The sequence below is a fragment of the Podarcis tiliguerta genome (genome assembly GCF_965153285.1).
Source record: "Podarcis tiliguerta genome assembly, chromosome: 1".
In the NCBI taxonomy this organism is placed as follows: Eukaryota; Metazoa; Chordata; class Lepidosauria; order Squamata; family Lacertidae; genus Podarcis; species Podarcis tiliguerta.
Window position 1 is genome coordinate 114,947,588 of NC_139534.1, and position 11,040 is coordinate 114,958,627.

Below are 11,040 nucleotides of genomic sequence, written 5' to 3' on the forward strand. Positions count from 1 at the left end.
GATCTCTGTCTCTTGTACATATGAACCTAAGAAGAGCCCTGTTGGATCATACAAAAGGCCCGTCCAGCATCCTGTTCTCACTATGTCCTAGCAGATACCTAAGGGAAGTTCACAAGCAGGACCTGAGTGCAATAACACTCAATAATTTTCAGTTGCGATGGTTCTTCTTCCTCTTCTACCTGCTACCTCCTTGCCCCCACTTGCTTCAAAGAAGAACAGGAAAGAGCTGTCATAAGTCACACACAGAGAATCACGCCTTCTCATTGTTGACATTAAAAAGAAGAGGAGTGAGTCATTTAGGATTGTTAAGTAAAATGATATCGTGCTTACTCTGTTATTTTTTTATTGTGTTGCTTCTTTTGTGTAGTCTTGCAAGATGCCCCGAACTTTACATTGATTGATACTATGTTGTTGTTGTTTAGTCGTTTAGTCGTGTCTGACTCTTCGTGACCCCATGGACCAGAGCACGCCAGGCACTCCTGTCTTCCCCTGCCTCCCGCAGTTTGGTCAAACTCATGCTGGTAGCTTCGAGAACACTATCCAACCATCTCGTCCTGTTGTCCCCTTCTCCTTGTGCCCTCCATCTTTCCCAACATCAGGGTCTTTTCCAGGGAGTCTTCTCTTCTCACCAGGTGGCCAAAGTATTGGAGCCTATAAATGTTTTAATTTCATTTTCAGTTTGTTTCTGTTACCCATGCTGTTGTCAAATGTTTCAGTTGCTTTCTCAAGCAGAAATCCAGCATGCTTGTATTGACCAGCATAAGGTGTAGCAATTACCCACCCTCCTTCTCTTCCTAGATGTAGTTGGAGAGTGCTTAGTTTAGATAGGATTTCAGGGTAGGATGATTGTTCTGAAGAGGCTTCAGAAGTCCAGCCTGGCCCAGAGAGAGAGACACTGATCCAGAAGAGTTGGGAAGGCCTACAGACTCTGATAACTTACAGGCCTGCTTTAAACTTTTTGCAGGACTAAAGTAGGAAAGAAGGAAGAGTGTGCCCTCTTCAAAGAACAATCTGAATATCAAGTCCAAAAGATTCTGAGCCGTTTCAATTAGACTGTTGCTCGGTTCATCCGAAAGGCAGTGAACGTATTTGTAATGCAGGATCCCTCCTACTTTTAATACTGTTTGTGCCTGCAAAGATTGTAGGGGACCCACACTGCTTTATTTCTTACCAAGCTAAAGCAGGATGAACCCACCACTAATGCACGATTATTGGGTCATGATCAAGAACATGTTGCAGACTGTGCTGCAATATAACACTGCCCGCAATAGGGGCCCGCAATAGCAAGCATACAGTTTTAAAATATTGAGAATTATCACCATCACACTGGCTAAAATGTACAAAACATGCAATAAGTGTTGGAAATGTAATGAAAAAGAAGGTACTTTTTATCATATGTGGTGGGAGTGTAAAAGGGTGAAAGGCTTCTGGGAAATGATATACAATGAATTGAAAAAGATGTTAAAATATGTGTTTGTGAAAAAACCAGAGGCCTTCCTATTAGGAATGGTAGGAAACGAAATTAATAAGAGAGACTGTAAACTGTTTCAATACGCAGTGACTGCTGCAAGGATACTTCTGGCCCAAAGATGGAAGCAGGAAGAAATTCCAACAGGGGAAGAATGGAGAAGGAAATTGACTGAATATGCAGAATTGGAAAAATTGACTGGGAAGATTTGATATCAGAAAGACCAAAAGTTTATCGAGGACTGGGGGAGATTTACATAATATCTGAAAAACATATGTGATGTACAGACAACGCTTGTTGGTTTTGAAGAGACTGTGAGTTAGTAAGAAATATTGCAAAAAAGAGAGTAAGAGGAAAAGGAGTTCTAAAAGGCAATATTATGTTTAGAAATGTGTTAACAAATAGAAATTTTACGAAAGATTGACAGAGAAACTGAGGGAAGTCGAAAACTGAAGAATGAGTGTTAAATAATGTGTTGACTGTATAAAATTGTTTGGAAAATGAATAAAAATTAATTAATTTTTTTTAAAAAAGAGAATTATCACCATCACTTACATGCTTTGGTTATTATTTTTAGTCATCCTTCAACAAAACTTCTCAGGGCAGTGCACGAAAATAAATAAAAATACCACATAAACTCTTCCCCCCCAAAATGACATCCATTTATCCAATCAATTAATTATAAAATAGTATTGATCCACAATTTGCAGGGAATAGAGGGCAAGTCAGAGGCAGGATGTGTGGTGGTTGCTTTGTGTGTGTGACAGTACTCACTGGTATGGAGTACTGGTGTCTGAGACCTCTTCTTTGCCGCCCATGGCAGCCATCTTGAGCTGGCATCTACGGCACTTTTATCGATATATGAGCACCAGCACCTCACTTTTCCATGTAAAAAGCACTGTGTGTGTGGATGATTGTGGGTTGCACACAACCAGACCACTTCTCCTAGTCTGAATTCTGGAGAAAAACCAAGGGAAGAGTTCAGGTGCGCTCCCTGAAACCTCTGTTGCCCCCTGACCAAAGATGCCTGCATTATGTAAATGTGGGCAAAACACATGCATGTTGCATTCACACTTCACAGTGTCCCTGTAAATTCTTTCCAGGCCTTATACTCACCCCCACCCCAAATCTGTGTCGCTCTCCCTGCGCACCGTTGCTTTGCTTTGATAATTTTTAAGCTCTTCCGTCTGGTTTGACTCCCACCTCCTCCTGGATTATTCTTTGTTTGTTCCGCTTTTGTTCTGCTATAGAATTTCCATCTGCTTTTGCTTCCATTTCTCTTTAGTTCTGCTAGAAAGCTGTCATTTCGTTTTTCTCACACACCCCTTTTAACTATCCATGTGCGAATGCTATTATTTTAACCTTAACTACTTAGCTCCTTCATTGAATTTCTCTCACTCGGGGTAGGTTCTTCCCTTTCTGCCCAATGTTTTCATTTTTCTATTTGTCCAGAACTGTGTTCACTAGAGGTGATACTTTGGACCCAAACTTCTCATTACTCTATTCGTGTCTTTCCTACAGTTGCCAAGAGATTTAAAAAAAATCTGGACACAAAAAGTTGTGTTGGCAACTCTAGTCTTTCCTTAAAATATTTGGGGAGTTCCTCCCCAGAATCTCCTTCCTGAGGTGATGCTGCTGTGAAAGGAAAATGAAAGGGTCCAGGGTGTATCGTAGGAGAGTTCTGAGAAATCTCTCACACCATGGAAGGCCCTTCTCAGTGGTGATGCCCCCTTTGTGGCATCCTTTACTCAGGAAAGCTTCCCTGGTATACCCACGTTGTAAACTTTCTGGAGCCAGAAGAAGAAGAAGGAGGAGTTTGGATTTGATATCCTGCTTTATCACTACCCGAAGGAGTCTTAAAGCTGCTAACAATCTCCCCCCCCCCCCCACAACAAACACTCTGTGCGGTGAGTGAGGCTGAGAGACTTCAGAGAAGTGTGACTAGCCCAAGGTCGTCCAGCAGCTGCATGTGGAGGAGTGGGGAAGCGAACCCGGTTCATCAGATTATGTGTCCACCACTCTTAACCACTACACCACGCTGGGAAATGCATTTTTCTTCTCCCAGACTTTATATAAGTTTTCATTCTGGCTCCTATGGATTTCATTTTGGACTCTATCTATCTATCTATCTATCTATCTAATGCTTTTTTCCTGGGGGGACACAGGGGTACACATACCCCTAAACATTTTGTGAATCTAAGTTTGCCCTCATTGGGGGGCAGTATTTCAATATGAGTAGGAAAATTAGAGTACCCCTAAATATTTTTAATAGAAAAAAGCACTCTATCTATCTATCTATCTATCTATCTATCTATCTATCATCATCTATCTATTATCTATCTATTCTACCTATCCTACATTTTTTAAAAAATGTAAACCACCTGGGTGCATGGCTGATTTAGGTGTCTGAGCAAGGTGTCTGGGGTCTTGCTGGAAGATAGTTTCCCCCCAAAAACCGTGTGTGTGTGTGTGTGTGTGTGTGTGTGTGCTGTAAGCCACCCAGAGTGGTTGGGGAAACCCATCCAGATGGGCAGGGTATAAATGTTGTTGTTGTTGTTGTTACTATTACTATTTCCCCTCTTCTTCTTCTTCCACTTGATTGTTTTTAAAACCCCTCAAATAGGTTTACAAAAAAAGATAAAACAAAAATATGTTTGCTAAAAAATTATTTTAACAACAATCTAAGACATTCAAAAAGTTAAAATAACAACAGACAGAAAACAAGATCAAAACACACACCAACTTTCTAAAAGTCTGGGTAAGGTAAAAGCAAGAATTTTTTTAGCAGGAGCCCCAAAGAGTACAGTGAAGCTGCCTGCTTGGTTTCATTAGGCAGCGAGTTCCAAAGTTTAGGCACTAAACAACCAAATCCTTACAAATGCGGAACGGGCACCTGTGATAGGGCCGAATCTGCCGATTGAAGCGGTTGAATGGGCACCTGTGGGGGTAAGGTGATTTCGTAGGTAAACTGGTCCCAGGTTGTGACGGGTTTTATATTCCAATAGTAACACCAAAGTTGCTGCTTCTAAGGTCATAACGTTGTGCGTTCATTTCATTGTACCGTCTGAAGCCAAGTGTCTGATGTGTTCTTGGCCAGCGGCCTAGTCTGGCCTAATGCAAATCTTCCTTGACTTGTTCTGGCACCTTGAGAGGAACAGATGATTTAGAAGAAAAAGGGTAATCATAGCCCAGCATCAGAAGTGCTTTGCTGGACTTGAAGAGAAACTTCCTCTTGCGCTTCCAAGTTATCTCCAGGAACATTTCCTCCAAGTTAAACAATTTCAGAGGGACTGGGAACGCCTGCTTAATTTCAACCTCAGCCAGCCCCCGTTGCTGTTCACTCCAATGTATCAAAATTAAAATGTTTTAAAACGTATTTATCTAGTTGCTATGGCTCCCCCCCCCCAACCTCCACTGGCTGCCCATATCTGCATCAGGCACTTGATTCATCAAAGTGACAATTGATATATATATATATTAATTTATATTTTTAGACACGGTTCACAGATTCTCTTCGCTGTGACTTTCCCCTCCACTTCTCACTGTGTGTATCTGTTCTGTACAACTTCAGCTAAATGAATTACTGCCACAGATGGCCTGCAGAGATTTCATACATGTTACAGCAGTTCATTTGTACAAGAATAAAGAGGGGGGAAGGGAGGAACCCATAACTCTCATCTCGTGTGGGTATTATAAGTGACAGTGGATCAGACTCTGCCGGGGTCACTTGCGTTCTGGGCTGTACTGTTTCCTATATTTGCATGACTCATAGTTTAACATTATTGATCTTTTTAAAAAAGAAGGAAGTTTACCTGAATGGCACATAAGAATTTACTGGCATGACCTAGGGTTACAGTTCCTTTTTAATAATCCAGGTATGAACTGTTGCTGCAAACAGCTTAATGGATACGCTTGTTGTGTCGAGTGAGGGCTCCCATCATTCCTGCATTACATAATAATAATAATAATAATAATAATAATAATAATAGTTTTATTATTTATATGCCGCTCATCTGACTTGGGTTGCGCCAGCCACTCTGGACGGCTCCCAACAAAATATTAAAAACAAAAAACTTCCCTGAAAAAGGGAATATAACATTTTGTGTGTGCAATTTTGCCCTATGCACACTATTGCAAGCCACTTTCCCTAATGCCTTTTTGTATGTTATTGTCACTACCTGCATTTTCAAACAATATACACATTTTTGTGCCCATTTTTTGTTTGTTTGTTTGTTAGAGAACTGCATCTCAAATTTCAAAGGACAGCTGCGGTTCATTTTGCATGCTGTCTCAGGATGAGCAAATTGTGAAGGTGAACCTAACCAAACTCCTCCTCCATCCTAACCATGGCCACCATCAACCATGGTTTGTTGGCTTGGACTGCATGACAAACTGCAAATGGTTAAAACTGAAACTGAAAGCTTGTAAGCTCCTCTCTTGGCCTTAAAGATGTTGGAGGGGAGCAAGGTACTGTAATGCGCAAGGGCTAGCAGGATGTGAGACTAATTTCACATGTCATCAAACCAAAGTTTAGTGTGACAGATGAATGTAGCCACAGCATCAAGTCTCCTCTGTTGCTGCTGTTTGGATGCATGCATGTAATTGAATCAGGCCAGTGGTGATGGGGGGAGCTTTGCCACTTTGATGGCTGCTTTCCCCCCTTCCCCTTTTGTTTAGACAGCCCTGCACTCCCGGGCTGCTGGAGGAGACAGGCAGGCAGGGAGAGGACGGGAAGGAGGCAGGCGAGCAAACAAGCGGAGGGTGGAAGGAAGGAGAGAAGCTCCTTCAACTCAGGACCCAAACTCTGCAACCCCCCAAAAAGCTCAACAACTTTGGCCAACCCTCCCCTAACAACTTTGGCCAATCTCTCCCTAAAAAAAGCTCAGCAACTTCTGGCAATGACAATGGGTAGATCACAGCCAGTCTTTTTATACTATGAGTAGAATGCAGTCTCTTGGGACTCGAAATAGATTTCAATGTGTGTGTGGTTGGGGGTGACAAGAAATTTTCTGCACCGGATACCACCTGACCTTGCTATGCCACTGCTACAGACACAGGTAATTCACTGAGAGAAGCATCATTTTATGATCTGCCTAAACTACATGAAGGTTTGGCTTGTTTTTCCAAAATGTATTTCATATTTTAAACTTCTTTTCATAATTGAGTAACAAGGAAAGGCAAGGAGCCCTCTATGACAATGAAACTTGACCCCTGATCACTGGAAATATCATCCTTTGGCTTCCCATATTTCATCAGGTATTGGTTCAATGTTGTTGTTGTTTAGTCGTTTAGTCGTGTCCGACTCTTCGTGACCCCATGGACCAGAGCATGCCAGGCCCTCCTGTCTTCCATTGCCTCCTGCAGTTTGGTCAAACATTGGTTCAATACTTCCAGCCAAATCCCATAGGGACTAGAAACTTGTTTTAATAAAGAAAAGAAAGCTGAGATTCTCAGTATATGGCATTATACCATATTTCTGTACTCCCGTGGAATCATGACAGACACACACCCTAGGTTATAGGTCAATTCAATTTAGATGGCAATCATAGTTCTTTAACCTCTGAAAATTAGCCTTTAGGTCCATGTTGGGAAGCAGCCAGAACCTTTGCACAGTTTTGTCATTTGCAAATTATCAAAGATGTGGCTCCCCACCCCCAAAAAGGGATTTGAATGTGTGCCTGGAAGTTAAACACACACACAGCCCAATGCCTAAATTACAGAGATGTATCGTCTGGGTGCTTTGCAGCCCCTGTGCTAAGAAATGATATGACGAGAAATGGTTGTCATGTAGCACCTTTGCAATACTTTATTATCCCATAATGAGAAAGTGGCTTTAAGTTATTGGTAATAAAAAGCACTGCTGATGGGAAGGAGCACTGTCATTAGGTAGCTCCCAGGTATTCCAAATGATTCCCTTTCTGACAACCGGTCATGATCTGCTCCCTGTCTCCATTTTCACTTCATTGTGTTATCTCTTTGGAAGTCAGGAAATCCCAGCAGATGGACCAGATCGTCCATCATCTCCATTTCTCTTTCTCTCCCTCTCGCCATCAATAGTTGAAGAGGGAGGAAAAGTCATTTAAAAGTTCACGGAGCCTTGCTTTGGTTCAGCTGACTGCCTTAAGGGGATCCACCAAAAAATATAGAAAGATGGACAGCTAAACAGTTTTTTAAAAATATATTATGTATACATTCAAACTGCCAATCAGGAAACATTCCTCTGAAAGATTAGCTCTCTTTTTATTTGCCTGAATAGTAAAACAAAAAAAGAGGAGAGACAGAGAGAGAGAGGCATGAAATACTTAGTGCATTTGTAATGCACAGCAGATGGGAATTATACATATTTATGGACACTGTTAACCACATCTCTCCCACATTACTCTGATGGAGTGCATGCATAGACTTGGCAAAAAATTATTAAAAAAAAAAATTAAACAGCCCATTAGTACAATTTATGAACAGGGCTTCCACTAAGGGAGCTGTATCGAAAGGTCTATAGTCAGTACGGTGCAGCCCAGCTGATACCATCTGTTTGGTGTATTCACTGAAGAAGATTATATTACAATCCTTAGTAATGCCACAAATGCTACAGTTAAACTGGATGAGACTTCGGCTTCATTCCACTGCAGCAATATGGGTTTATCGTGAGTGATTTTCCACAGCTGGAGGTGGAGACTTGATTTCATGGAATCACAAGAAATAAAATTCTGAAAGCTTGAAATATTAACCTAAAGGGGGACAAAAACAAAAAACAAAAAATATCTAACTCCTCTGCATTAAATCTCTCCTGCATGATGCATTTGGCCGAACCCTCTAGACAAGGTCAGATTTCAGTGCTAAATGTTTCTGAGAGGGATTGAACCAAGGATGGCTCCAACTGTGTAGCTGCGTGTTAGTGCTCATTTCATGACTATCACTTCCCCTCTGGCAGTCTTGTCCCTTTCCATTCACTTTTATAGAATTCTAAATGATGATGCCATTGAATTGGGGAGAAGAGCATTATGGCACAGCTCCTGAAATTGCTTTTATTCTGGCAAGCGCGTTTCCGACTTGAAGGGAAAAGCAGAAGACTCAGACTGTAAATCCACTGAAATGCATTTGATGCACTCCCTCTCTCAAGATGCCATGACTTAGCTAGGGACCATTTGAAAGCATAAATAGGCGCTCTCTTTTTGCATATATCTCTAGTGCAGCGGTTCTCAACCTGTGGGTCCCCAGATGTTGTTGGACTACAACTCCCATCATCCCTGAGCTCTGGCCTTGCTAGCTAGGGGTGATGGGAGTTGTAGTTCAATAACAACTGGGGACCCACAGGTTGAGAAAGGCTGCTCTAGTGGGATAGAGAAACACTTGTGTGATTGGGAACTGTGTTTACCCTTCTCCTGTTCCACCACACTCAGAAGTTCACGTATGTGGCCTGGGAAAGGACATTCACTTTGGTGTTCCCTAACCTGTGGCATTCCCTTCCACACAGAGGCACATTTGGCACCTTCATTGTACAGTGGTACCTCAGGTTAAGAACTTAATTCATTCCGGAGGTCCGTTCTTAACCTGAAACTGTTCTTAACCTGAGGTACCACTTTAGCGAATGGGGCCTCCCGCTGCACAATTTCTGTTCTCATTCTGAAGCAAATTTCTTAACCTGAGGTACTATTTCTGGGTTAGCAGAGTCTGTAACCTGAAGCGTCTGTAACCTGAGGTACCACTGTACATGGAAACTGAACCTGAGTAAGCTCAGAAACCCCTGGAGTCTGTTGCCAGCTGGAACTTCAGGCTGTGTGCAACAATATTATAACTTCCTCTTGACCTTATGGTGCAGGATGGGTAAGATAACAACAACTGTCACTGTGTTCATGTAGCTCAATAGTATATCCAGCAATTTCCCTGACCATCTGTCTGGAAGCAGAGGCTGCACATGGTAACTGCTGCTTTCTTCTCTAACGTAATTCTGGAGTCCCCAACGTGGAGTCCTCAGACATCCCCATTGGTGCCCCTTGTTGGAGGCCGGAGCTGTATGCCCCACAGGCCTGTCATATGTTCCCGAAACTAGCCTGCTACCCTCAGGCACATTGGAGAACACTATCCACTTGCCAATGTTGAAGGAAAAATCAACTGCTGGGCCATTCAGCCTCTGTACATGGAAAAGTGGCAGGGAGGGAAGTCAGAGGCACCATCTTGTTCTTTGCCTCAGGCAGCAAAATATCTTCTGCTGGCTCTGCTGCCTGGACGCAAAGGTCTACAAACATGTTCCTGTTTGGGCTGAGACTTTGCCTCAACGTCTCCCTCCACCTGGCATGTATCTGTGTGTTCTTCAGCTCCGGCTTCCTGGCTAACCTCTTGACAGCTGTTTATGGCTCAACCTTGACAAAATGGGGTTGTTTCATTGGCCCTGGATTACTTACTTCTAGATGTGTGGCCTTGCTTCTGGAAACAGACCCAGAACTGCTGTTCAACTGAGCGGAAATTGTGAGGGCTTGGTGCCGTTGGTTGAAACTATGTTCCTTGGCGATTTGGTCCCCATTTTTCATTTAACGGGCTAGACTTCAACCTGCCTCCCGGCATCACAACAAAGATAGTATTACGAACAGAAATTCGCAGCGCCGTCAAAGTGGGCAGCAAAAGGCTATTCTGTCACTTTTCATTCACCTGGGGTACTACAGTTAAACTAATTAGAAAAGACTGAGGAGGCCGAGGAAGCTGAACATTCTTAGCCCTAGGAAGAAAGCTGCAGTGAGGGAAAGCCCAGAGCTGCCATAATCTGAATAGTAACCACTTGTTCTCAGTGACTGCCCTGGTCTGGCACTCGCAGAGAAAAGATTTGGGTTAAATAGGAGGATTTTTGTAATGCCGAGGCTAGCCCAGCGGCAACAGGATAAGCAACCATCTGCAGCAGTGTTTTGTTAAATAAATAAACGAGAGATCCACGATTCTCAGAGAGGTTGAAGTGTGCTTTGCTAAATGAAGCCACCTAACCCCACCATATATGACCAGTGGTGTCATCCCAACGAATGCCCACTAGGGCTGCAATCCTGTAAACATTTGCCAGAATTAAGTAAAGATGCGTTAGGATATTGTGCGCGAGGGTGGTAGGACTTGCGCTTTTTCTTTTCTGTACACTCTGCAGGCTGGAGATTAAGTGGGTATTAATGCTTATTAGGAGAATCTTAGAATTGGAAGGGATACCCCAAGGGCATTCCAGTCCAAACAATCTCAAGACACGGTCTCCCATCCACTTTGGAACCATGCTGGACCCTGCTTAGCTTTGCAAATGTGCTAGCTGTTTTATTACTGCACCACTTGGTTGCATATTTAATGGCGCCAACTACTGCCTGTGTCATAGTGCCATGTGTCAGAAGGGGGATGGAGGAATAAACTGAGTGAAGCAAAGGCGTACGAAAGGTAGCACTTGAAGAGAGAGCAGCCAAATCATACTATTCGCCTAAGTTAAGAAGCTGTTCTTTTAATAGGAAACCAGTGTGCTATTGATCAGACTGAAGGGAGAAAGAATAAATTGTCTACAATAGGCTGGCATACTACATTCCTCCATAACGAATAGTAAGGAGTTCCCCAAA